Source organism: Bos javanicus, chromosome 1, assembly GCF_032452875.1.
Source record: "Bos javanicus breed banteng chromosome 1, ARS-OSU_banteng_1.0, whole genome shotgun sequence".
NCBI classification, from domain to species: domain Eukaryota; kingdom Metazoa; phylum Chordata; class Mammalia; order Artiodactyla; family Bovidae; genus Bos; species Bos javanicus.
The window spans coordinates 41,629,797-41,657,184 of NC_083868.1; the positions used below are offsets into that span (position 1 = coordinate 41,629,797).

The window sequence follows — 27,388 nt, forward strand, 5'->3', positions numbered from 1 at the left end:
GAGTTTTTATTCTTAACATTCTCAGAGTGATATGCCAAGTATCACTTATTATTTTCTGCTTTTTTATTTGAATTAAAATATCTATATATTTTAGATGTTATTATTTGTTATTTTCTCTCCTTATTCTATATTTTTGTCACATTCAAAGTATAACTGCAACTTTGAAAAATGATTCTTCTAGGAAAGATTCTTCTAGGAAAAATACCCAGGTAACTGCACGTTTGCCAGTCTCTCAGCCCATTAGTTTTGCTAAAACATTACATAATTTTCTATTCAAAACTTTGCATATGCATATGAATTTACTATATGAAAAGGGCAGCATTTCATAAGGTAAGGAGAAGGTAAATTTCTCAGTGAATGGTTAGACACTACTAGATAACCAAACACCAAAACATAAAGTTATATTTGCATATCACTCCTTACATTAGAAAACATTTGAGACTGAGTACATAGCAAAATAAAAATAAATGAATAAAAATTAAATTGCAAAATAAAAGTTATAAATGATAAACTGTTTCTCAGAAATCCCAGATTGTGGAAAGCTTTCTGACATTGATATAATAACCAGAAGCTATAAAATAGAAGATAATTGGATGACGTGCAAACTTTTAAAAAATCTTTAAGTCTAAAACCACTATAAGCAAAAGCAAACAAAAAACTGGGAAAATATCTGAATTTACTTTCAAAAACAGAAAACCACTTTCTCAAATACACTTTCTGTAAATCAGTAAGGAAAGTGTTGGAAACCCAATAGAAAAATAGGCAGAAAATATGAACAGATAACTCAGGGAATTAAAGGCAATCAACTATTGCAGACAGCAAAATTTTTTACAATCAGGTAAATATATGCATAAAACACATATTAAAATATAATTTTAATTGTTTGTTAGAAAACACAGTTTGGTAGCATGGTGTGGTTACAAGGATGCAAAGAAATATAACATCCCACATTGTGACAGGGGGAAAAAGGAGTATAACTTCAATTAGGGCCATTTGGCAATATATTTTTAATTAAGAAGTATGTTCTTTAATATAAAGCAGTTCCACTCCTTGGGAATTATTCCTTATATTGACTCATGCAAATATGAACTAATACATGTACAAGGTCATTAATTAAAGTGTTGTTTATAATGTCAAATATTGCAAAATAAGACTATATCTTCATCATTTGGAATTAGTGTATCCATACAATAAATAAACATAAATATAAAAAATAAGAAAGATTATGTGCCCTAATTTGTAGCAATCTCTAATAATAATATTAGTTATAGACGTTTAAGAAGCACAATACAATATAGACTTCAAAAATCTGTTGAAAATGAGTTAAAAGAATTCCATGCAATATATTTTTATAATCAAATGGAATAGTCATAAGAATTGATTGGCCCATGGAAGAAGATTTGGGTGACAAGCAGGCATGAATGAAAAGGAACTTTTTCACTAAGATTCTTTCATTTCTTTTGAATTTTAAATCATGAATTTATTTCTATTTCAAAAAATAAATGAAGAAACAAGTTGGTAGTTTGTCAAAACAGGATGACCAAGTGATCTGCCAGTTACCCTCCTCGGCATCTACCCCAAGAGAAATTAAAACATATATCCACACACGATTTTTATATAGATGTTTATAGCAACATTATCCTAATAGTCAAAGAAAGGAAACAACTAAAATGCACATCAGCTGATGAATGGATAACATGATGTGATATGTCTAAATTATGGACTATTATTCACTAAAAAAGGAATGAAGAACTGATCTGTAGAAAAACGTGAGTAATCTCAAAATTAATATGTTTAGTGAAAGAAGTCCCTTATAAAAGATCATTTATAGTATGATCCCATTTATATAAATGTCCAGAATAGTCAAATCTATATACGTAGAAAGTAGACTAGTGGTTATTGAAGGCTGGAGAGAGAGGGGAATAAGGAGTGATTGTTAATGGATATGAATTTTCTTTTTGGATGATGATGTTCTAGCATTGGGTTGTGGTGATTTTTCAATAATGTTGAAAATATGCTAAAAACTATTAAATATGGAATTACACAATTTTGGGTGTTAAATGGCTGTATAAATTATATCTAAATAAAGCTGATAAAAAATGAATAAATTTATAACTTCCAGATTGTTTATAGGATAAAGTCATTTATTCTTCAAACTATTTTAGGACTTCTAAGCACTGTGTTGAAAGTGAAAGAAGAGAGTGAAAAAGTTGGCTTAAAGCTCAACATTCAGAAAACTAAGATCATGGCATCCGATCCCATCACTTTACAGCAAATAAATGGAGAAACAGTGGAAACTGTGGCTGAGTTTATTTTTCTGGGATCCAAAATCTCTGCAGATGGTGATCGCAGCCATGAAATTAAAAGATGCTTGCTCCTTGGAAGAAAAGTTATGACCAACCTAGACAGCATATTAAAAAGCAGAGACATCACTTTGTCAACAAAGGTCCGTCTAGTCAAGCCTATGGTTTTTCCAGTGGTCATGTATGGATGTGAGAGTTGGATTGTGAAGAAAGCTGAGCACTGAAGAATTGATGCTTTTGAACTATGGTGTTGGAGAAGACTCTTGAGAGTCCCTTGGACTGCAAGGAGATCCAACCAGTCCATCCTAAAGGAGATCAGTCCTGGGTGTTCATTGGAAGGACTGATGTTGAACCTGAAACTCCAATACTTTGGCGACCTCATGCGAAGAGCTGACTCATTTGAAAAGACCCTGATGCTGGGAAAGATTAAGGGCAGGAGGAGAAGGGGACAACAGAGGATGAGATGGTTGGATGGCATCACTGACTCAATGGACATGGGTTTGAGTGGACTCTGGGAGATGGTGATGGACAGGGAGGCCTGGTGTGCTGCGGTCCATGGGGTCGCAAAGAGTGGAATACGACTGAGCGACTGAATTGAACTGAACTGAAGCACTGTGTTAATCACTTAGAATTCAGAATAACTGAGACATAGTATCTGTCCTGTATGGGATAGTTGCTGAAATAGGGAGAAAAATATAAAGCTACATAAAAGTTCTATAACAAAGGAACATACACAATATTTGAAAGCAGAGAGTTAGTAAAGCTTCCTGGGGAAGCTGGGGAAGGCTTCATAATAGGAGGTAACATTTTAACTTTCCTTAAAGTATTAGAAGAGTTTTTCCAGGAATTGAGCAACAGTGTGTGAATTCAAGGTAAGGTCATTAAAAAAAAGAATAGTTTTGTGGGATTGCCTCCCTTACACAGGAGACTGGGAAGAGGGGATTATGGATAAGGCCACAGTGGTCAATGAAAGCCAGATTGCAAAGGGGCTTGTGTACTTTGCTGAGAAATTAAAATTTCATTTTGTGTGAAATAGGGAATCATGGGTATTTTAATAAGAATTAAATGTTTGCTTTAGAAATCTTTTTTGTAGCAGTATGATTAATAGATTGGAAAATGGTGAGGTTAAAGGAATGGAGACCATAGAGGAAGATACTGCATTATGCCCCGAGGAGAAAGGATGAGGATCTGATCATGAGAATGCAAAGGAGGTGCACAGTTAGATTTGGACATTTCAATGGAAGAAGACTTGAGAACTCACCAAAGGTGTGTCTAGGGAAAGGGAAGAGTATTTCAGTTTGACTAGGTAAAGAAAGGTGGGTTTACCAAAGAAAATAGGCATAGAAAATTTAGTATCCTTGTGTCTTCAAATCTACCAAATGCCTTGCTCATCCTAAGTACTCAGAGGTTGAATGAATGGATGGTTAGATTAACTAGTCTCTTATCATACTACTTTTCAGGCTTAAATAACATTTTTTATTGACATAGATTTTATACTGGGGGATAAATCTGCCTGAAGATCTAAGAAGTAAATACTAATGAGAATAATTGCTTGCTCAGTTTCACCTGGTCTTCTCAAACTATTTTTTAAGCCAGAGTCTCTGCTTCCATTCCTGTTTCCTTCTATCAGTTCATCTTAGACGACACTGTCTGTTTATATGTTGATTATGTATCACTTTCCTCATTGGAGTCCTTTATTCAAGAAAGACTCAATGTTGTTTTCCTGTTGCCTACTTTATAAAATCTATAGTTCTCCACTTTACTAAAAAACCTTTCATAGGCTGAGCCTAGTTTCTTTCTCCAGCTCCTGGGAGGATAATTCTTTATAACTGGCTGAACCTCATGTCTAGTCTCTGTATAAATTGTTGTAACTCCTGTTTGTATGTTTTTAATCATGCAGTTTCTGTTCTGGAATGTGCATTTCCAGTCTTATTCAGTCCCTTTATACCATTGTGTTCTATGAGGACTTCTTTGATTCTGACAGATTGGGAAGGCTGAATCTGTAAAAAGTAAATAAAATAATATACTAATTATTTATCATTTACTTGGGCCACCTCATGTGAAGAATTGACTCATTGGACAAGACTCTGATGCTGGGAGGGGTTGGGAGCAGGAGGAGAAGGGGACGACAGAGGATTAGATGGCTGGATGGCATCACTGACTCGATGGACGTGAGTCTGAGTGAACTCCAGGAGCTGGTGATGGACAGGGAAGCCTGGCGTGCTGCGATTCATGGGGTCGCAAAAAGTCAGACACGACTGAGCGACTGAACTGAACTGAACTGAAGTATTATCTTTTGGTATTCCTCTTTGCTTTTCTCTATTTTATTTCCTCAAATAGATTGTAAGTCTTTCAGCCTAAGGAATCTCATTTTAGTTGCTTAGCAAGCCATTCCTTTTAAAGTAAATTATGTGTTGTATATTTTAAGCCTTTTTATTTTAAAGCTTATATTCTAGGGTTTTCAAATAAAACTACATGATGCTTTTCTAAGTGCCAGAACTATTATTGTACATAAGAGACCTAAGTTTCCATCACTAAGTTTGGCCTCATTTAAAACATAGCAGGATGCCTTTTCTTGTCTCTGAAGCCTTTATAATTCTAACTGGGACTTCCCATATCATGCAGTGTGAACCTGGGTAAATTGCATGCTTGGTAAAAAAGCTGCCATGGTGTTACCCACCACAGGAAGTAGTAGGAAAGAAGTGTTAGTGGAAAGTCAGTAGAGAGCTCAGTAGGAAAAGGAACACATGAAAACAATATGCTGGTTATTATCAATAGTTAAAACCAACTGAATAGCAAGTGTTCCCATTAAAATTCAATCAATGGATGCCAAAATAGCTTATTCAGCATGAACCATTGATATTTGCAGTTTTTTTTGTTCTAACTCTGGTATAGAATTGGACAGGAAATGAAACTGAAGGAGTTTCAGGAAATAGTACAAACTTTATCATATTTAGAGACCCTATAAGCCTATTTCTTCAAAATATGACTACATTGGCAAGAAAGAAGGACAGTACATAGGAAAAGAGTAACAATGAGTGGCTCAAAATACATGTGTAATGATACATTATATGGCCTTATAGACTCATAAGGTTTAAGAGCTAAAGGGAGTATTTTTTTATAAACCTACCCACACATCCCATATGCTTCTAACAAAAGCCACCACTTCAGAGGCTATAAACAGAAAGTTTTCCATTTTACAAGGTAGTCTGTTTCATTTTCAACGAGTTTTGTTTTGCAATCTTTATTCCCCAAGCTATCCCAAGAATGAATGGATAAGATAAACATTAACAACAGTGGACTTCTGGTCCTGTTCTCAACCTCTTTGGGACCTTGACTATTCCAAATACTCCTAGTTATTTCTGGAAATTTCCATGGTTAACATAAATATGTTCTGAGGAGTGTTTTTTGTGTCTGCAGTATTACAGTCAACACTTTTCTTCCTTGCTCTGGCTTCCAATGTTGATATTCAAGGCTCTGTTGTTTAATTGTTGTCATGTCTGACTTTTTGCAACTCCATAGATTTCAGTGCCCAGGCTTTCCTGTCCTTCACCACCTCCCAGAATTTGCTCAGTCTCATGTCCATTGAATCAGGGATGCCATCCAACCGTCTCATCCTCTATTGCCCCCTTCCCCTCCTGCCCTCAGTCTTTCCCAGCATCAGGGTCTTTTCCAATGAGTCAGCCCTTCTCATCAGGTGGCCAAAGTATTGGAGCTTCAGCTTCAGCATCAGTCCTTCCACTGAATATTCAGGGTCTGCTACTGCTACTGCTAAGTCACTTCAGTCGTGTCCGACTCTGTGGGACCCCATAGACGGCAGCCCACCAGGCTCCCCTGTCCCTGGGTTTCTCCAGGCAAGAACACTGGGGTGGGTTGCCATTTCCTTCTCCAATGCATGAAAGTGAAAAATGAAAGTGAAGTCACTCAGTCATGTCTGACTCTTAGCCACCCCATGGACTGCAGCCTACCAGGCTCCTCCATCCATGGGATTTTCCAGGCAAGAGTACTGGAGTGGGGTGCCATTGCCTTCTCCAATTCAGGGTCTGGCAGATACCAAGTATGGGAGCAATTCAAGTGGCAATTGTAACATACCTGGGAATGCGCATAACACAACCAGAGTGACAGATGACAGGCCTTACTCATAACCATCTGTTTGTCCTATTGTACTTGGTGCAGTAATTATAAAGAAGTAACTATTGATTTGTTGTTAACTTTTCCTATTGAGTATATGATGATTGGAAACAAGAACTAGGATTTATTGGATTTAGATCATAAGTATTTACTGAATAAATGAGAAAATCTAAGCTTCTGTTCTCAAGCAAAATTATGCAATATTCAGTTTACTTTGGATGAATGTTTTTATTCCCTTCGTGATAAACCTGCTTGGTCACACATACAAATGGACCTTTTGCAGTCTAGCTCTTCATAGACATGCATGGCTAAAATTTAGGGTGAAGGTTATTTTGGCTTCAGGTAGAACCTGGGATAGATAAATAAAATTTTCCCATGGACCTAGTTTACCACAGTGGAGCTTAACAGAATAAAACTTCTAATCTTGCAGGGAACAGAGAGCAGTGTTATGGCTTCAAATATATATAGTTTCATGAACATTTTCAAGTTAAATTTTAAAGTGACTTGGAAAAATTGCTGTTAACTTCTTACAGTGAAAAGTGACGATGTTAGCATCTGTTACTTTTTCAACTTTTATAAAGTACAGACTATTTGTGTGTGTGTTCAGAAACTAGGAGCAAAGTTGTGAAAAGTGGAGACCTTGGAGACAGGGATGTGAAGAAGATATGTAACATCATTTACACATTAGCTGCAGAATATTTATTGAGCAAGGACAAGGCATAGTGACAAATGCTGACAGCAGTAAACTGATGGATAAATGCTCTTGACCTTAGGAAATTTATGTGAGCTAGTGGGTCGCAGACAAAATGTTTTAATTATTCAAATCATAAATGATAGTCATGATAACTACATAAGTAATCATATTCTTACAGTTTCAACCAAAGTAATCATTGCCACTGTAAGGGCTGGAGGGTAGGAGGCATCAGGTCAAGAAACATATTTTAGATCAACATAAAATGAAATTCTAGGGGATATTCAGGAATATTGAAGTATTCATTATTATATTTCTTACTTTTGGAGAAATGGAAGTTTAAACTAACATTTTATTTTAATCTTTAACTATATGGAATACTTTAAATATTCACTGCATTTTAAGTTAACACTATCCAATGAAAAAGTTGAAATTATCTTCATGCACAGGGATTCAGTTCAGTTCAGTTCAGTTGCTCAGTCATGTCCGACTCTTTGCAACCCCATGAATCGCCGCACGCCAGGCCTCCCTGTCCATCACCAACTCCTGGAGATCACTCACACTCATGTCCATAGAGTCGGTGATGCCATCCAACCATCTCATCCTCTGTCATCCCCTTATCCTCCTGTCCCCAGTCCCTCCCAGCATCAGAGTCTTTTCCAATGAGTCAACTCTTCACATGAGGTGGCCAAAGTACTGGAGTTTCAGCTTTATTTTTTTTTTTAATTTGATTTTATTTTTAAACTTTACAATATTGTATTAGTTTTGCCAAATATCGAAATAAATCCGCCACAGGTATACCCGCGTTCCCCATCCTGAACCCTCCTCCCTCCTCCCTCCCCTACCCTCCCTCTCAGTCGTCCCAGTGCACCAGCCCCAAGCATCCAGTACCGTGCATCGAACCTGGACTGGCGACTCGTTTCATACATGGTATTATACATGTTTCAATGCCATTCTCCCAAATCTCCCCACCCTCTCCTTCTCCCACAGAGTCCATAAGACTGATCTATACATCAGTGTCTCTTTTGCTGTCTTGTACACAGGGTTATTGTTACCATCTTTCTAAATCCATATATATGCGTTAGTATACTGTATTGGTGTTTTTCTTTCTGGCTTACTTCACTCTGTATAATAGGTTCCAGTTTCATCCATCTCATTAGAACTGATTCAAATGTATTCTTTTTAATGGCTGAGTAATACTCCATTGTGTATATGTACCACTGCTTTCATATCCATTCATCTGCTGATGGACATCTAGGTTGCTTCCATGTCCTGGCTATTATAAACAGTGCTGCGATGAACATTGGGGTGCACGTGTCTCTTTCCCTTCTGGTTTCCTCAGTGTGTATGCCCAGCAGTGGGATTGCTGGATCATAAGGCAGTTCTATTTCCAGTTTTTTAAGGAATCTCCACACTGTTCTCCATAGTGGCTGTACTAGTTTGCATTCCCACCAACAGTGTAAGAGAGTTCCCTTTTCTCCACACCCTCTCCAGCATTTATTGCTTGTAGACTTATGGATTACAACCATTCTGACTGGCGTGAAATGGTACCTCATAGTGGTTTTGATTTGCATTTCTCTGATAATGAGTGATGTTGAGCATCTTTTCATGTGTTTGTTAGCCATCTGTATGTCTTCTTTGGAGAAATGTCTATTTAGCTATATATGACAAACCCACAGCAAACATTATCCTCCATGGTGAAAAATTGAAAGCATTTCCTCTAAAGTCAGGAACAAGACAAGGGTGCCCACTTTCACCATTACTATTCAACATAGTTTTGGAAGTTTTGGCCACAGCAATCAGAGCAGAAAAAGAAATAAAAGGGATCCAAATTGGAAAAGAAGAATTAAAACTCTCACTATTTGCAGATGACATGATCCTCTACATATAAAACCCTAAAGACTCCACCAGAAAATTACTAGAGGTAATCAATGAATATAGTAAAGTTGCAGGATATAAAATCAACACACAGAAATCCCTTGCATTCCTATACACTAATAATGAGAAAACTGAAAGAGAAATTAAGGAAACAATTCCATTCACCATTGCAACGGAAAGAATAAAATACTTAGGAATATATCTACCTAAAGAAACTAAAGACCTATATATAGAAAACTATAAAACACTGGTGAAAGAAATCAAAGAGGACACTAATAGATGGAGAAATATACCATGTTCATGGATTGGAAGACTCAATATAGTGAAAATGAGTATACTACCCAAAGCAATTTATAGATTCAATGCAATCCCTATCAAGCTACCAACGGTATTCTTCACAGAGCTAGAACAAATAATTTCACAATTTGTATGGAAATACAAAAAACCTCAAATAGCCAAAGCTATCTTGAGAAAGAAGAATGGAATGGGAGGAATCAACCTACCTGACTTCAGGCTATTACAAAGCCACAGTTATCAAGACAGTATGGTACTGGCACAAAGACAGAAATATTGATCAATGGAACAAAATAGAAAGCCCAGAGATAAATCCACGCACCTATGGACACCTTATCTTTGACAAAGGAGGCAAGAATATACAATGGATTAAAGACAATCTCTTTAACAAGTGGTGCTGGGAAAGCTGGTCAACCACTTGTAAAAGAATGAAACTAGAACACTTTCTAACACCATACACAAAAATAAACTCAAAATGGATTAAAGATCTCAACGTAAGACCAGAAACTATAAAACTCCTAGAGGAGAACATAGGCAAAACACTCTCTGACATACATCACAGCAGGATCCTCTATGATCCACCTCCCAGAATATTGGAAATAAAATCAAAAATAAACAAATGGGACCTAATTAAACTTAAAAGCTTCTGCACAACAAAGGAAACTATTAGCAAGGTGAAAAGGCAGCCTTCAGAATGGGAGAAAATAATAGCAAATGAAGCAATGGACAAACAACTAATCTCAAAAATATACAAGCAACTCCTACAGCTCAACTCCAGAAAAATAAATGACCCAAGCAAAAAATGGGCCAAAGAACTAAATAGACATTTCTCCGATGGAGTTTCAGCTTTAGCATCATTCCTTCCAAAGAAATCTCAGGGCTGATCTCCTTCAGAATGGACTGGTTGGATCTCCTTGCAGTCCAAGGGACTCTCAAGAGTCTTCTCCAACACCATAGTTCAAAAGCATCAATTCTTTGGCACTCAGCTTTCTTCACAGTGCAACTCTCACATCCATACATGACTACTGGAAAAACCATAGCCTTGACTAGATGGACATTTGTTGACAAAGTAATGTCTCTGCTTTTGAATATGCTATCTAGGTTGGTCATAACTTTCCTTCCAAGGAGTAAGCGTCTTTTAATTTCATGGCTGTAATCACCACCTGCAGTGATTTTGGAGCCCCCCAAAATAAAGTCTGACACTGTTTCCACTGTTTTCCCATCTATTTCCCATGAAGTGATGGGACCGGATGCCATGATCTTCATTTTCTGAAAATTGAGCTTTAAGCCAGCTTTTTCACTCTCTTCTTTCACTTTCATCAAGAGGCTTTTTAGTTCCTCTTTACTTTCTGCCATAAGAGTGGTGTCATCTGCATATTTGAGGTAATTGATATTTCTCCAGGCAATCTTGATTCCAGCTTTTGCTTCTTCCAGTCCAGCGTTTCTCATGATGTACTCTGCATATAAATTAAATAAGCAGGGTGCCAATATACAGCCTTGACATACTCCTTTTCCTATTTGGAACCAGTCTATTGTTCCATGTCCAGTTGTAACTGTTGCTTCCTGACAAGCATATAGGTTTCTCAAGAGGCAGGTCAGGTGGTCTGGTATTCCCATCTCTTAAGTCTGAATTTGTCAATAAGGAATTCATGCTCTGAGCCACAGTCAGCTCCTGTTCTTGTTTTTGCTGACTGTATAGAGATTCTCCATCTTTGGCTGCACAAAGGGATTAAAGTGATTGAAATGTTTCCAAATGAAATTGGGTGATAGTCACAGATTACTTATACATGGTTATCAGTAGTGCCTTTGTGATAGTAGTAGGCCACTTACACAGCTCTTCTCAGAGAAAATCAGGTTAACTTCCCACAGTTACACAGGTAAATGGCAGTCAGAAGTCAAACTGAACTCCTTTTGATTATTATCTGATTCACTTTATTTTCAAAATGTATTTTACTTGTTGAAGACATCATTTCACATTTCATTTATTGTAATTGTTGTTGACTTAGGCACCTGGAAATGTTAGGTCACCAATGTAACCTCTTCTTTTTATAGAGGAGGAAACTGAAATTCAAAGAGATACTATATGACTTGCTCAGAATCTTACTAAGTTTAGACTATAGTTGTCTTAAGTTTCAGGAAGCACTGCAAAGTATATGATTATTATGTATATTTATATTTAACAATAATTTGAATGCTACTGAGAAGATAATATTTTTCCTGTGAAATTGGGTTGCAAAAGAGTCAGATATGACTTAGTGGCTAAACAACAACAATAAATTTTATTATTGGAGATGTTTAGAAAAACGTTTGGGGAGAACTTTATATATAAAGTGATACAACCAGGTGAACTTCTATAGCTCTTAGTGAAAACTTCCCCAAACTGAGGAATTAAAGGCTCTAAGATATACACCTTGAGGTTTTCATCATGAATAGCCTTAGAGGTTATGTTCAGTAGCAACAATAATCCAGTTACAAATGTAGAACTTTATATGAAAAAATTTAATTCTTATTCATGAATTTCTTATTTCCATAAGATATATCATTTGAATTGAGTTTTTAAGATCTATTATTTTGGTGTTCGTTTGTTATGAATGCTTTTTTTATATATTATATTTGACATATACATAGTTAAATACTTGTTTTCAGCTTTTAACATAATAAGCAATATGTGCTACCATAGCTTCAATTTTCCTGCCAAGTAGAGAGTGACAGCTGTGTGGCAATATGTAATGCATATTTTCATCTTTAGATAAATTGGAAGGAAGGAAAAAGCAGCTTCTGGGTGGGCAGGTCACCATCATTTAAATGAATCGTTAAAATTATATTTTTCCCTGGAAACAAAAATGTAATTGCTTTTCTGCCTAGATGCACACTGGAAAGCCTTATTTATATTATTGTAGCATATTTTCTCTCAATTTACAACTTTCCCAAGATCCTTTGGATTTTTTTTTCCATTTGTGTTAGTCTTCTTCATTCAAGCAATGTGCACTTATTTCTTAGTAAAACTCCATGATATTTGTGTAAATATATCTCTGAAGGACAGAATTGCTCAGTACATAGCATTGTAATTGAGACCTTGCTCTTCTACATTCATCTGATTGGCAAGCAAGGGAATTGAAGCTCTAAGTAGACTGCCATGTAAGGAAGGTTCTTATGGTCACCTTGATTGAGGAAAGGTTATAGTACTAGGCTGGGGATTTTTAATGTGCTATATTTTAACTCAGTTTCAAAGTGAAATATGAATTATCATTTATTTATTGCTTATTGCCATTTTGTAATTTTATATTTTATCACAAATTGTAATAAATACATTCCTCATCTCCAAGAAGGCATAAAAATGCCTTAACTATATTTCAAAATCATGTTTCAGTGTTGCTGCCTGAAACTTAAAATCTGTCATTTAAAATAAAGTATTTCATTTTATATTATGTGGTTTTTAAAGATGTGGTATTAATTTGATGATTTGCATGAATAGTAACCAAAGAAGAAATTTTAATCTCTATGTTTTTTCTACTCTCAATTTGCTTGTGTATAGGTAATATTAATATTTTGGTATTTTATGTGCTGGCATGTCTTTAATTTTGAAACTTCCAAAGGTTAGCCTGAGATAATAATTTATGTGAAGAGTATCACTTACTAGAACAGCACAACTATTTATGAATTCTTTGATACTCTGAGTAAATTTAATCCCACTTTGGACTTGAATGATGTCATTTGCAATTAAAAGAGCATTAGATAAATAAGTCTGGTATCTCTGGTGATCTTTTCTAATACAGAATTTAGGCCTATCAGACTAATTACATTGGAACAGAAATCACATTTAGGTATGTTAGAAAGGAGAGGAAGAGCTAAGTGCTATTTCTGCAGAGTTTATTTTGGATTTGAAAATTTTGTTGGTCCAAAGATGATAATAGTTCCTGTTGTCCCCTGAGTGCATGAAGAAGTCAACTTTTTATGTGGAGCTTGATCAACTTACTCTAACGTTCTGGCTGAAAAAATACACCATGGGAGAGCTTCTACTCCACAGGTACTTTAATGCACATTAAAAAAATTTTTTTTTGACCAAGCAATATTTCATAGGTGTTTGTTCAGAGGATTCAGACACGGAACTGTGTCTCTTTTCTATGGTCTTCTTAATGCGGATCCCTTTCAGTTTTTTTCCCTCCTCCTGAAGTCTGTACTATAGAATTCATATCAGTAAGTGCTCCCAACTATCATTACCCATAAGTGACAGGACAAACTTGTGTTCTTTTTCACGATTCATTGAGAATCATTGTTTTTCTCTCTACCCAGTCTTGTTAGTGAACCTCAGAATTCAACACCTTCTTTTTTCTAGCTTACTGTTTTTATACTTGTAACATACTTGACTTGCCTTTAGTTACTCACTGCAAAAACAGCTGTTAGTTGGAGTCTCCACTCTGTGTCAGGCCTTAATTTTGGCAGCATCTGCTTCACTCGGCTCAGCAACATACTATAGATAAAGATAGTCCAGAATAGATATATTCCTCAGTTATTGTACTCTGAAGATAACCTCTATAACCATTACTTTGATTTTGATATATCTTCTCTTAGGTCAGATTTCCTGTGAAGAGGATCCTGATGCAGTATTTGCATTCAGAAAATTTACTGGGAGGCCCTCTAGGGAACTAGCAGAAATGAGGAAAGTGTGACAAGCAGAAAGAGAAGTTGAATTGAGATAAAGTTGCAAAGAGGCCTCCCCCAACCTCAGAGGTTGCTCTGAAGCTAAAATGGCTATTCAGAGATGTCTCTTATGGAGGCAAGGAGATGTCCTGGCCCCTCATCTACAGGTCCTCTGTGTGAGCTCTAGACCCCACTTTGCATGAGCAGATCCCCTTTGGTGGAGGGGGCATTCCCAGGAGGTACTTGGCTGTGTTCTACCAGTAGCCACCACTCTTAGCAGCTGACATAATGGAGGCCTCAATCCATAGAAGGTGATCTGAGTGGCACACTATAGATCTACAAAAAAAATATCTTCCTTAGCCTTTTTCTTTTTTGTACCTGGAAGTAATACCTGTTAATGTTTCTCTCACATTCATTCATTCATACTCATTCCCTCTCTCCCCCTTTTCCCTCTCTGCCTTCTTCACGTCCTTCTGGTTCTCTCTCCTCTCCCTCTCTCTCTCCATTTCCTCTCCCTCTTTGTGCATCCCTCTGCCCCTCCTAACCCTCACATCATTGCATCTGGTTTTCTATTGTGATATTAATTGTATTTTATCCTTTATTTTTTTCTAATGTGTTTGAGTTAGATTAATAACCGTGAGGTGTGGGTACTTTAAAAGGTATAAGCTGTCCTAGTTGTATTTCTTATTGTCAGGCACACAGAATTAAATCTTTAAAAAAAAAAAATCTAGTGAAAAATAATGCCCCATAGTCTTGTCCTTCATAATTCACCTACAAAGAAAAGTAAAACAAAGATAATATTTTTTGCATATCTAGAGTCATGAGAGAGATAATGAGAGATTTAATCACTTTTTATTTCTTTTATATGACAAGTCTCAGTGTTTTCTCTCCTAGATACTGCAAAAATATTATTGATCTTGCCTGGGATATCTTGGTACAGGCAGCCTTTTCCTGATCACCATGAGGAGATGACCTGACACAACACTAATACTATCTGTAGTACAATGTCTGCTGCTATTCTTTCAAAATATAAAACTGGGTAAAGCAAAAAGCAGTTACCATAGAGTAGTTCCTTGATGGACAAGGCCCCTTCCTCTCTGTACCTCCAATCAGACATTTCATAAACCCAAACCACACTTAGGGGAGTAGTTGCCACATCAATCACGTTTTATAATAATTAAGCTTAGTTTGCATCAAAAGGAATATGAAAACTTTGATACAGATCTTCAAGTAATATCAAGTGACTATTTTATAAATTGATATGGAGGCAATTCCTTGTATATAAAGATTTTTTATTTCACCAGGAAATATGACTGAGTTGTATGTTAGGACTACTAATTAATTTCACATGTCCCTTCTCATTGTTTCTCCACAACAAAATCTTAGCCCATATAAGAGCATCTGGTTAGATCTTTATCAGTGCCATTCTATTATTTTACAATTTTAGAATTTTACTTCAATGATTATAGTTTTGATATCATTTCATTTTAAAGTTATCTCTTCTCTCAGTAAATATAAATAAATGATATTTACTAGCCCCCTCTATCTTCCCATTTAAGATATATTGACTATTTTTATAACTCTCTATCTTCATGTAATTTATTTCATTGATTAAGAATCACATAGAAAGAGAAAATATGTTTTTTAGCTGTGATTCCACTCATTCATTCAATACCATTTAGGAGCTCCTTTTGTGCACTTAGGTAATTCAAAGATAAATAAATATGTGTTATTTTATCCCCAAATCCTCACAAGCATGGTGGAAGATGTTTATATATAAGCTGATCTTATATAATCGGGAAAATGCTCTCTGGTCCTGTGAACCATGCTGCTGAGAGCACTGAAAGCAGAACTAATTCTTGACAGAAGATTTACTGAAAAGTAGAGTGAATGAACAAGGTAATATTTGAGCTGATCCTTGAAAGATAAGCCTCAATTCTGACCTGCTTCACCAGTGTGTGTGAAGAATACTTGGATGTAGTTGGAAATAGGCCATGTGTTGGATAGTACTGCATGACAGGACTGAAATTAAAGTCATTTATTAAAGGGCCATAAAATGCATTTGTCTTGTATTTAATGGATAGTTACTTAAATATTTTTGTTCTGTTTTTGAGAAAAGGAATGATATATCTTTACTTCAGAAAGGAAGTTTTGTATATTTAGAACAAAATATTAGTGAACGCCTAAACAGGAGGCAGTTTAAATAATCCAGGGATGACTTTGCTGAATTATAAATGAAGGCAAAGAAAATGAACAGATATTTATTGCTAGGCAGATAAAACAAATGTAGAAAGAAGAGGTGAAGAATGCTTGAGTTTCTATCTTGAATGTGTGAATGGTGATAGAGTAATTACTATAATGTATTGGGGAGAAGGAACCGAAGTGGCAGGGAATATTCGTTCACTTTAAAAATAGTGTCACTGTCCATGTGACTTTAGAACAACCATGTCTATTTGTTCTATATGAATTTAGGAATTTGCATCTGTAACTCAGCATCATGGTATATTCAGCAGCTGAAATCATTGGAATGAATGGTGTAATGCTAAGAGCAGTTAGGGAGGTGAGGGAGGGATGAAAAGAAAGAGAATGAGAATAGAGAGAAAAAAGAGTTGAGGACACATATGGTATTCTTTGTGCACACATGTCCCATCATATAATTGCGTTCATTGTATGCACTCATTTAACATTATACCATATATGCTTTATCATTTTGTTATTGAATGAAAGGACTTCTAGGATGCTGGAGGTATTAGTCCTTATATTTTATCCAAGCATATCAGATAATTGTATATAAAGGCACTTTTGAATAGCATAATCCTGTTATGTAATTCCCTAAAAAAAGAGAATGTGTGATTAGTTGCTTAGTCATGTCTGACTCTTTGTAACCCCATGGACTACAGCCCACCAGGCTCCTCTGTCCATGGGGCTTTTCCATGCAAGAATAGTGGAGTGGGAAGATCCCCTGGAGGAGGATCTTCCCAACCCAGGGATCAAACCTAGATCTCCTGCACTGCATGCAGATTCTTTACCAACTGAACCACCAGGGAAGCCCAAGAATATTGGGGTGTGTAGCCTATCCTTTCTCCAGAGGATCTTCCCAACTCAGGAATAGAACCAAGGTCTCCTGCATTGCAGGTGGATTCTTTACCAGCTGAGCTAGTCCAGTACCAAATGGTCTTTCAAAAGATGATAAATTATATAAAGTGTTTTTGAGTTTGCCCAAAGACAAATAGGTGATGAACCAACACTTGAACTTTCTTCTTGATTGCCTTTCATAACCAAGAGGATGTTCTTCTGCAGCAAGTGCATATAGAGAGAAAGGGGTGGGGGGAAACTTGGGAAAATTACTTGCATATATCCAATTTCAAAATGCTAGCTAACTCTAAATACTTTATTTTAGATTAGAGGGTCGTGCTTTTTAAAATTAATTTATTTTGTATTGAAGGATAATTGCTTTACAGAATTTTGCTGTTTTCTGTCAAACCTCAACATGAATCAGCCATAGGTGTATATATATATATAGGGAGATATATATATATCTCCCCATTCAACCCCTCTAGGTTGATTCAGAGCCCCTCTTTGAGTTTCCTGAGACATACAGCAAATTCCTGTTGGCTATTGATCCTGTTGATCTATTTTATATATGTTAATGTAAGTTTCCATGTTACTCTTTGCACACATCTCACACTCTCTTCCCCTCTCCCCATGTCCATAAGTCTATTCTCTATATCTGTTTCTCCATTGTTGCCCTGTAAGTAAATTGTTCAGTACCATTTTTCTAGATTCTGTATATATGTGTTAGGATATGGTATTTATCTTTCTCTTTCTGACTCACTTTGTATAATAGAGGATCATGCTTTTTAAATCAAGGTTTCGGGCTTGGCTATGTTCATTTGTAATCAGCTACACATTGCACATGTAAATCTCACAAGATTTTTATGCTAGAAATTAATGTGGTTACAAGGAGAAACCAGGTGTTAGATGAGTGGTACTGCATAATTACTTTAACCTTAAAAAAGACATGAAAATATTCCTTACCTTTGGTAGTTACTTCACATACCAAGAAATGTGTATTATTTAGTGTTATGTTAATGTCCTTTAGTGTTCGGCACATGGTTTGAACACAGTGAATGTCTGTTTAAAACTCTCCAGTTATAGGAGTATTACATATTTTAACCTTCATTTTGATCTTTAAATACTGTATCAAATAATGAGGGTGTTAAAAGTACAAATTCATTCATTTGAATAAAATTATTAAATGATTATACTGGATTAAGATTTAATTTGCAGTTACTGATCCAGAGCAGTTTTATATACAAAGGATTATTTCAAAGTCTTCCGGTTCTTTCAAACCTGTTTCAGAGTACCTGACAACTTCTGATTCAGAATGCTGTAAAGCTTCAGTATGCATATTACTGAGACATGCACTAGAATATCATTTGTCCTTGTTCCTCATACTTAATCTTTCTGGTTCAGTTCTGGAAGCCTGTCAGTCATAAATATTCTAGAATCAGAGATTCTCTTAGTTGGAAAGTACCTTAAAAACTGCCTAATCTAGTCAATTGCCTGATGTGTACAGAACATTTGATAGATGCTCATTCAGCCTGTGCTAAACCTCCTGGAGACTGGTAATTCCCTATCTTTTGAAGCATCTCAGTATAAAGATTTTGTCTAAGATAAATCTTCTCTTGCCTAGGCTTAACACATGCCTTTTCTATTTAGGGGAAGAGGGAGAAATAGCTTTCAGTTTCCTTGTTATTTAATCACTAAGTCATGTCCAACTCTTTGTGACCCCATAGACTTGGATTTCCCAGGCAAAAATACTGGATTGGATAGCCATTCCCTTCTCCAGGGAAGCTTCCTGACCCAGGGATCAAACCCAGGTCTCCTGCATTGCAGGAGGATTCTTTACTGCTGAGCCCTCAGGGTATCAGCATGCACTTGTGTAATGTGATACCTTTATGTTTTAGAAACACACAGCCATGGCTTAAAGTACTTCCTAACTTTAGTACCCATGATCATGGGAAGATTACTTACCTTTCTAACATTATATTTTGTCATCTGTAAAATGTGCTAGCAATGAATATCTCTTAGAGGTTGTTGTGAGAATTAAATTTAAAAAGTGTCTAAGATATTCCAACACAATACCCCAGTAGTTTAATACATTTTCATTTCCTTGTCTGAATTCTTATAGTTACTGGTAGATCAACATTATTATCTCAAGTATTCTAGATACCACTGATTAATACAAAGATTGCATTAGCTTTGTGGAGTCTCATGCTATTTACTCACAAGGAAAATTTTAATTATTAATAATTTTTGTATAAGGGCTGCTCATCTTCATAAAACCCTTATACGTTTTTTCTATTTTTCACATTATCAACAATATATTTCATGTTAGAATCTACCTGTGGCTCCAACTTGTTAAGCGATCTTTTGAAATTTTATTCAGTTAGCCAGTGTGTTAGCTAGGTTCTCATATTTGTCTTTTGTGAATCTGATTATCATTCTCTCTGTATCAGTGATACAACACAAACTAGGAAGGGAGCAGACTCAAGCCAGGCTGCTAAGAAACTGTACACTGAACCAGTACTCTGCGCCTCTCTTTCTTGTCCACACTTCCAATACCTTTTAGCTTACCAGCATCCAATGCATGTTTCTCTAGCATGTTGCCTACAGAGTTATTATGAGGGAAAACTAGCAAATGCGTTACTGAAATACATAGAATGATTATACCTGTTCATTCCTCTGGGCACATGTCATCAGGGTCATTAAATAGTGGGCTCATGGTAGGTGGCAGTATCTCCAAGAAAACCAGGAACAGACACCGTAGTAAGCTGAGCCCAGACCAGAGTCTGTATGAGGTATCAAAAGTCAAAGCCGCAAAAACAGTGTTCCAACTGCAATATAATTATCAGTGATTTTCAAAATCTAAATACCATATTCCTGGGATGTTAAATTCAACATATTTTATACTGGCCCCAAATGATTTTATAGTATAAATGAAAATAAAGATTAGCATCTAAATAATATCTAGCATGTGAAAGATAGAATTAATCTAAATTGGGATGATAAATACTCTTTTTAAATGTTTACTATTGTTGTTCAGTCACTAAGTCGTGTCTGACTCTTTGTGACCCCATGGACTGCAGCATGCCAGGCTTCTCTGTCCTTCACTATCTCCCTGAGTTTGCTCAGACTCCTGACCATTGAGTCAATGATGCCATCCAACATCTCATCCTTCATCTTCCCCTTCTCCTCTTTCCCCATAAGGGTCTTTCCCAGTGAGTCAGCTCTTCTCATCAGGTGGTCAAAGTACTGGAGCTTCAGCTTCAATGTCAGTCCTTCCAATGAATATTCAGGGTTGATTTCCTTTAGGACTGACTGGTTTGACCTCCTTGCTGTCTAAGGGACTCTCAAAGTGTCAATTCTAATAAACAAGTATTTATTAGTTTAGAATTTTCAAAATGACAAAAATGGATTTACAAGTACCATGTCCTCTCAAGATCAACTATTGAGAGGAAATGAAGTTAAACTGAAGTTCATATTCTTTTCAATATATTGTGATAAACTACTTCAAATGAAAGACATTACCCATTTCCTTCCTACTACTTTAAAGAGTGAGGCCGGATGATATTCTTAAATCTCAAAATACTCTTAAGGAAGTAGTTTCCAATTATTTTGAGATACTAACTCCTTAGAGAATCTGATTAAAAAAAACAAAAAAAACAAAAAAAAAACTGTGTTCCTTTTTCTAAGAAGAATTCACAAATGCACTTTTAAGAGCTGGATTTAAGTAGTGACCTGCTGAGCAGTTATCCAAGGTGCTAATCCGAGAATAGCACTAAAATGCCACTAGGAACATGTTGGGATAAAGAAGATTGATTTACAAAATTCTTCTTAAGGATAATGCTGTATGTAGCTTCAAGGATTATTTTCATAAGTTTCTTGGGGAAGAAGAGATGAACTTAAAGATCTGGGCTGCCTCTAGCCCACATGGCATCTCAGTGCACATTTCTGCCTCTAGCTGGATCCATCTGGACATGTTTTACAGCTACAGGAATTTAAATACAAACTGATTGTCCACCCTCACTTGTCCTCTAGGCTGGATGGCCTTGTGACAATATTATAGAGACTTTGCTCAAAGAAGAAGTTCAAGTAGCAACAGAAGGCTCTATAAATGCCTTCTCAAGAGGTTGGATCCAGTTGATAGCAAGATTCAATTTTTTACTGAAAGGGTTATGCTAGGGTAGGGCTGCAATCCAGGACAGAAGACAAACGGTGACTGTTGTCACAGTCATTTCTTTACTTTTCCTAAGCAGAGTCATCTGTTCCAGCTCTAAACTAATGTTGGACAGATATATTGAGATACTGAAGGACAAAAAGTCATCAGCCTGTATGCTTTTCAAACTCTCTGGATGCTTAGGTATATTGGTCTATCCTACACATACATTAAATATTTTCTGTACATTTTCAGCAAATTTATAACCACGATGCTTATTAATGTTGTTGAATGTTTCTTTGTTAACTGTTTGTTTAATTAGGACATATTTTGGGCCAGGAACTAACCCTGCTTACAGATAAGTTTTCAAATAGCAAGTGGGATAATTATCATATTTTATATTACTAGACAAGTTATAATCTAGAAATTACTACTATAAAGTTTACATGAGTCATGGTATCTTATTGAAAAAACAACAACAACCTTGTAGGAACTTTACTTCAGCCCTCTTTCGTTTGAGCTAATCTCAAATGTTTCTCGGTTGTACCAAGGTTTGTCCTTCCTAAAGGAGTCAGCTTGAATTTCATGTGACTCTACACGTAACAATATCATCTCCTTGACACATAGTCATAAAATAATGCCCATAGCCTTCAACTGAATTTACACATTTTTTAAAAATCATATTGTTTTAATGGATTTTAGAATTACCTGCTGTTATACATCATGTTGGTCTGGTAAGCATAGAAATCTATTGATTTTATGTGTTCCAATTTTATACTGAGTGGTTAATGCTTTTATGAAACAAAATATATTTCAGTGGAAATAAAACAGTACAAATATCTTTAGTCTGACAAAGTTCTCCTGACATCAGAGAAATTGAGTGATTCATTATTAGCTTGTATATAACATATCATTGCTGGACACATGGCAGTGATAAAAAGCTGAAAGATTATTGTAACAGACTGTATCATCCAGATAGAGGATATGCAGTTTGTCCCCAATAACTTTAAAAACCATTGAGGAGCAGTATTAATTATATGAAATTCTTTATATGTAATCCTATGAAAATGCAAAGTTTATAATAATATCATTATGATTAATATAGAAAATTAAATATATGTATATGATGTAAAATATTGATAAAGGAAATCCTGCTGTTGATAAAAATTAAAGGATGATAATGTTATTTGCTGTAATATATGAAATATTTATAATACTATCTTATTCATATCTCTTTGTATGTAAACTATTTTTCTTGATATATATTTAGATTTGTCCCAGAATATTTTTCTTTTACCTGATTTAGAAATAGCTAACTTACTCTGTTTTCAAGTTTAATATCAAAGAATGCTCATGTATGTGATTATTATGTCATTATTTACCCAAGAGCAAAGGAAAATCATAAATTAGGTACAAATTAACAATTTTTTGATGGTTTAAAAATGTCAAATAATAACACAAGAAGCTGGTACCATTGGTTGTACTAATACTTGGATTGCATTGGAAGCATTGTCTTTAAAACTTCAGTAATGCACTTAAAAATTCAGATGTGCTGCCATATTTCCATGGCTAATAATTCATACATATGATTCTGTGACTTCTCAACTTTTTTCTCCTTGTATAATAATATTCCAAAAACAGGAGTTAAGTACACTTTAAGCAGCATTCAATTTTAAGCTAGTAATGCTCAGGCTTCCTGCTGTCAACACCTCTCCTACCCTTAAATTTAACAACACATGAAGTATATGCTAAACCAAAAAAATACCCCTTGAAAATTAAAATTAGAACATTGTCTTTGAAATGTCACTGAAATCCAAATGGGGCTGGGACATTTTTCAGGCATGTGCACAATGGCAAATCATTAGAGAATGTTGTCTTCAAAGAAAATCAGAAGGATAGATTGAGCATGGAGAAGGAAAAGGTCAATAGACGTTGTGACTGAGAGCAAGAGTATATGAAGTCAGCTTATTCCAGGTTATAGGAAGCTTTGTTAATTTGTGGGACTTCTTGAAGACTGGTTGACTTCAACTAGTAGTTTTAAATCTTCTTATGGTGGTGTATCTAACACAGTGGAACCTGGCAAATAGTCCAAATCAGAGCTTTCCTGTCCCTGAGAGCTGGTGATTAAACATTAGCTGCCTGCTCTACCAGAGAAAGTTTTCCTTGTGGCCAAGATGGTAAAGAGACCACCTGTAATGCAAGAGACCTGGGTTCGATCCCTGGGTCAGGAAGATCCTTGGAGAAGGGCATGGCAATGCACTCCAATATCCTTGCCTGGAGAATCCTATGGACAGAGGAACCTGGTGGGCTACAGTACATGGGATTGCACAGAGTCAGACATGACTAAACGACTAACACATAAACACTGCCAGAGAAACAGAGAGATAGGAGTGTTAGTTCCCTAGGTTACTGCCATGTTCCCAATTCCAGTTCTAAATCCTGGCTTTATTTCTATGACATGCTTTCAAATCCTTCTAATAAACCCCACATTTATGTTATGTTACTTAGTTCCCACCAAAAAAAGAAAACAAAAACACACACCTCTTGCCCAAAATAGCCTTAAAAAGGAGCCTACCGAATAATTAACTAATTGCTACAGTTCTAATCAATGTAAGCGGAAGATAAGGAAACTGAGGATAACTTACCAGATTCATATGAAATGTTTTATATGTACACATGTTTTAGTCTCTGTGCCTACTTATTGACCCCATATAATTCAGATTCACTTCCAAAACTGAATGACAACTATGTTGGCACATGGTGAGACACTTTCATATGTATTTCAGTGTTGCTCTGACCATTACCAACAGAAAATTTAGAGAGGAAGGAGTAAAGAGAATAAATATAATATCTTAATAGATATTTGAATGTTTTACTCAGGATTCTGTGTTTCTTTAATACAAGTTGATTTCTACAGTCAGTCATAAGGCCAAGTTGGATTTGATTAGTAGGAGAATTAGCCTGATTTAAAAAAAAAAAAAATAGAATGGTACTAACTGGATTGCCTTAATGGATTTTTCCTAGCCTTGCTTTCAGACTTTCCTCTAATATCCTTTAAAGTATGTTAATAACTATCTTGTCAAAAATAACCTTAAAAAGACTAATTCTTGGGCATTATTTTGAAAGGAGGTCACCATGCTCCCTTTTCCCTGTTCCATCCTACCCCAGCTGAGCAGCAGATAAAGTGAAAAATTCAGTGATAGTACAACAATCCCACTGATCTTGGCGATATATTCAAAATTATGTGCTTACTCCTAGGAGTTACTAAAGCCCAGTAACCACTGCAGGCCCTGCTTCAGTCTGTCTGTATTGACCTCAGAAATTTTAAGGTTAGGTATCAGATGCCAGCAGGGGCATGAACAGCTCCAGATCTATCCTTTGAATTGCTAGAGGCATCTTTACTAAAATACAGTGACTGACCCACTTTTTAAGGCTTTACAAATCTTAGTGAGAGCAATTTGACCCCCACAAGTGCCACAGGACGATTTTTCCCTCATCAGAAGAAGTCCAGCTGTATTGCTTAGAGAAATGCAGGATGTCATAAAGGATTCCTGGAAAAGGCCATGCCTTGGGGCTATCAGATTTAAAGAAAAAGAAACCAGTGTCCTGTTTGTTTTGTGTTTATTTAGAAAATACCACCAGAAGATACATTATTTTCCCCTGTGGACTTAAAGTCTAATGATGTTTTAGGGCAAGTGTTAACCTTTAGCTGAGAAAATATTTAACTTGGATATATATTGAAACATGTTTGTATTGATTGCTTTGGCATACTGCATAAAGTATAGAATGTGAAAGGATTCCTATTGAAGCTGACCCAATTCAACAAAGCTGTTCTTTTTTTCAGTTATACGCATATGAAGTTCAAATGCTCTACTACCATAATGAATGAGTATAAAAATTTTTAGAAAATTTAAGATAACATATGTTATCACCATATATATTTTGAGTTAATTTTCCCCATTAATGCAAGAATATGGGCAGATATTCATTGGAAGGCAGGATGGACCTATCTGATGTGTCTTCAGATTTGTGAATAAGAATTTAACTTACCAGACTATTCTTTTAAGAGAAATAGAAAAACAACTATATAGCCCTTGTAATTAGATGGCTAACTAAATTAAATGATCAAAGTGAAATATTTTCAGAAAGTCTTACTTAAATATGTAACTGGTTAGGTTTTAATTACTAATGGAATCACAGGCTGCTGATCAAGTAGCCCAGGCGAAACACCACCTTGCCACACACAGCCTCTTTCACTGAATTTCAGACCCACTTATAAATGCTTTCAGATTGTTTTAGAGTATTCATTTCAGTTGTAATAAGGACATAAGTAAAGGCTCTTGATGTACTTCATCTTTGTAGAAGACTGAGAAACTGCTTCAGAGTCACATATCCTACTGTGCTTTGGTTTTGTGAATGGGTTACAAAATGAGACTCATTCAAGATCAAAAGGCAAGCAGGCTTACATCCTACGGCTATGATTATATCACAAAAGCCTATCTGGGTGCAGGTATGGGATTTCCTACCACTTTAGAAGACATCTTTTTTTAGCCCTCACAGCATTGCTCTTCTCTTAAACTTTTGAAAAGGCACTGAGGTTTCTTTCCTTGACCCAGGCTTGAGATTTATTGATTTAGGCCTGGTGGCCACATTAACAAGCCATTACCCCCACCTGATTCTAATGGCCAGGGGACTAGTTCTGTGGTCTCTGGATCCATAACACAGCAGTTTGGAGCCCTCCCCAAGAATGCTAACTCCAGGTGTGAGACTTTAGCTGGCATTCCCTGAGTGCAGATGAAAACAATAATTTTCCTGCTTTTCTAAACAGCTGTTTCAGTCTGAAAACAAGCAAAATAAAAATATAAAATGCATCTACAATTGCTTTATTTTTGGCGTATAAAACAACTGATGGTACAACTCTACAAAACTTCCTCCAAATAATTATGTAAAAGACCAAGCATGAAATAATTTATTACCGCATCACTACTAAACAGCTTTCTCCTGAGAATTTAGATATTGTTTAAGGAAAAATTATTCATGACACTTATTAAAGATGATGTCAGACTGTATTTAAGGAGGACTATCATGACAGGTATACTGGCAGTTACTACAGTGGGGATTTACAGTAGGAGAGAGAAACAAGCTCAACTCCAAATGCAACAAAGAAAAGAGGGGGATTTATAGCCCAAGATCAGGATGAGCAGTTCAGTGGATGGAAGCTATAAAGAGGAAACATCAGGGAGGTTTCTGGCTAACATGACTTTATAGGGTTCTTGTGAAGGCCAGTCAAGGCGATCAGATGTCACTTGGGGTATGGAGTATTCTGGCTAACATGACTTTTTAGCGTTCTTGTGAAGGTTGGTCAAGGTGATCAGATGTCATTTGGAGGATGGTGGAAGCTAAGGAACATAATCAGCTATTGAAGATGATAGCATGTTGAAGGTAGGGGATCTGGGTTGAACTAGCAATGAAGAGATGGATGACCATGTAAGAACAAAAGGCAGAGAGCTTCATTGAAAAGTGAGTTCAGAGAAACCTTAGGAGAGTTTGGTGAAGTAGAGAATCTTCATTAATAGGCCACACCAAAGGTGGCAGATTACTTCCCCTTACACTCAAATAACTGCTACTAGGTTCTTAGAAATGTTATATCTGTTTTGCCTTTGTAAGCTTTGTCCTGAGTTTGTGTTGTACTCAGGAACAGTGGAGATTCAGAACCCCTCACTCATGTCAAAAAATATTTGTAAAGTGATACAGTATAATCAAACTAAATCCATGAAAACTTAAACTAGTTTATAAATCCAGTTCTGATGATTTTTTAAATAATAACTATTGATTTATTGAAACATCACTTTATTTTTAAATAATAACTATTGATTTATTGAAACATCACTTTGGTAAGAGGATAAAAAAGAGGATAGCCCAAGGGGAGGAAAGACAACAATAGGTTTAGATCTAATTGGAAAGCAAAGAATAAAACAACTAAAACACAGTGATAAGCATGAAATAGTAATGAGGCTAAGTACCATTCTATATTGATCTTAAATGAAAAGGATATTATGAATATATTCTATAAGTTAATCTGCTTCTATGCCACTCTGTTGTTTAATACTTTATAATTGGCTTGTGGGATGTAGACATAGTCTAAACCCCAAACAATGAAAAATGTATAGTTTTATTTAAATATTTTCACATTTTCCTTTCTTCTACTTCCAGAATATTATTTTTTTT

At 35.9% G+C, this 27,388-nt stretch overlaps 1 protein-coding gene across 15 annotated transcripts in view; it reads left to right on the forward strand.

Annotated features, from left to right (window-relative positions):
- EPHA6 (EPH receptor A6) overlaps positions 1–27,388 on the forward strand; it is a 1,025,466-nt gene that overhangs the window by 325,722 nt on the left and 672,356 nt on the right. The window lies entirely within an intron of this gene.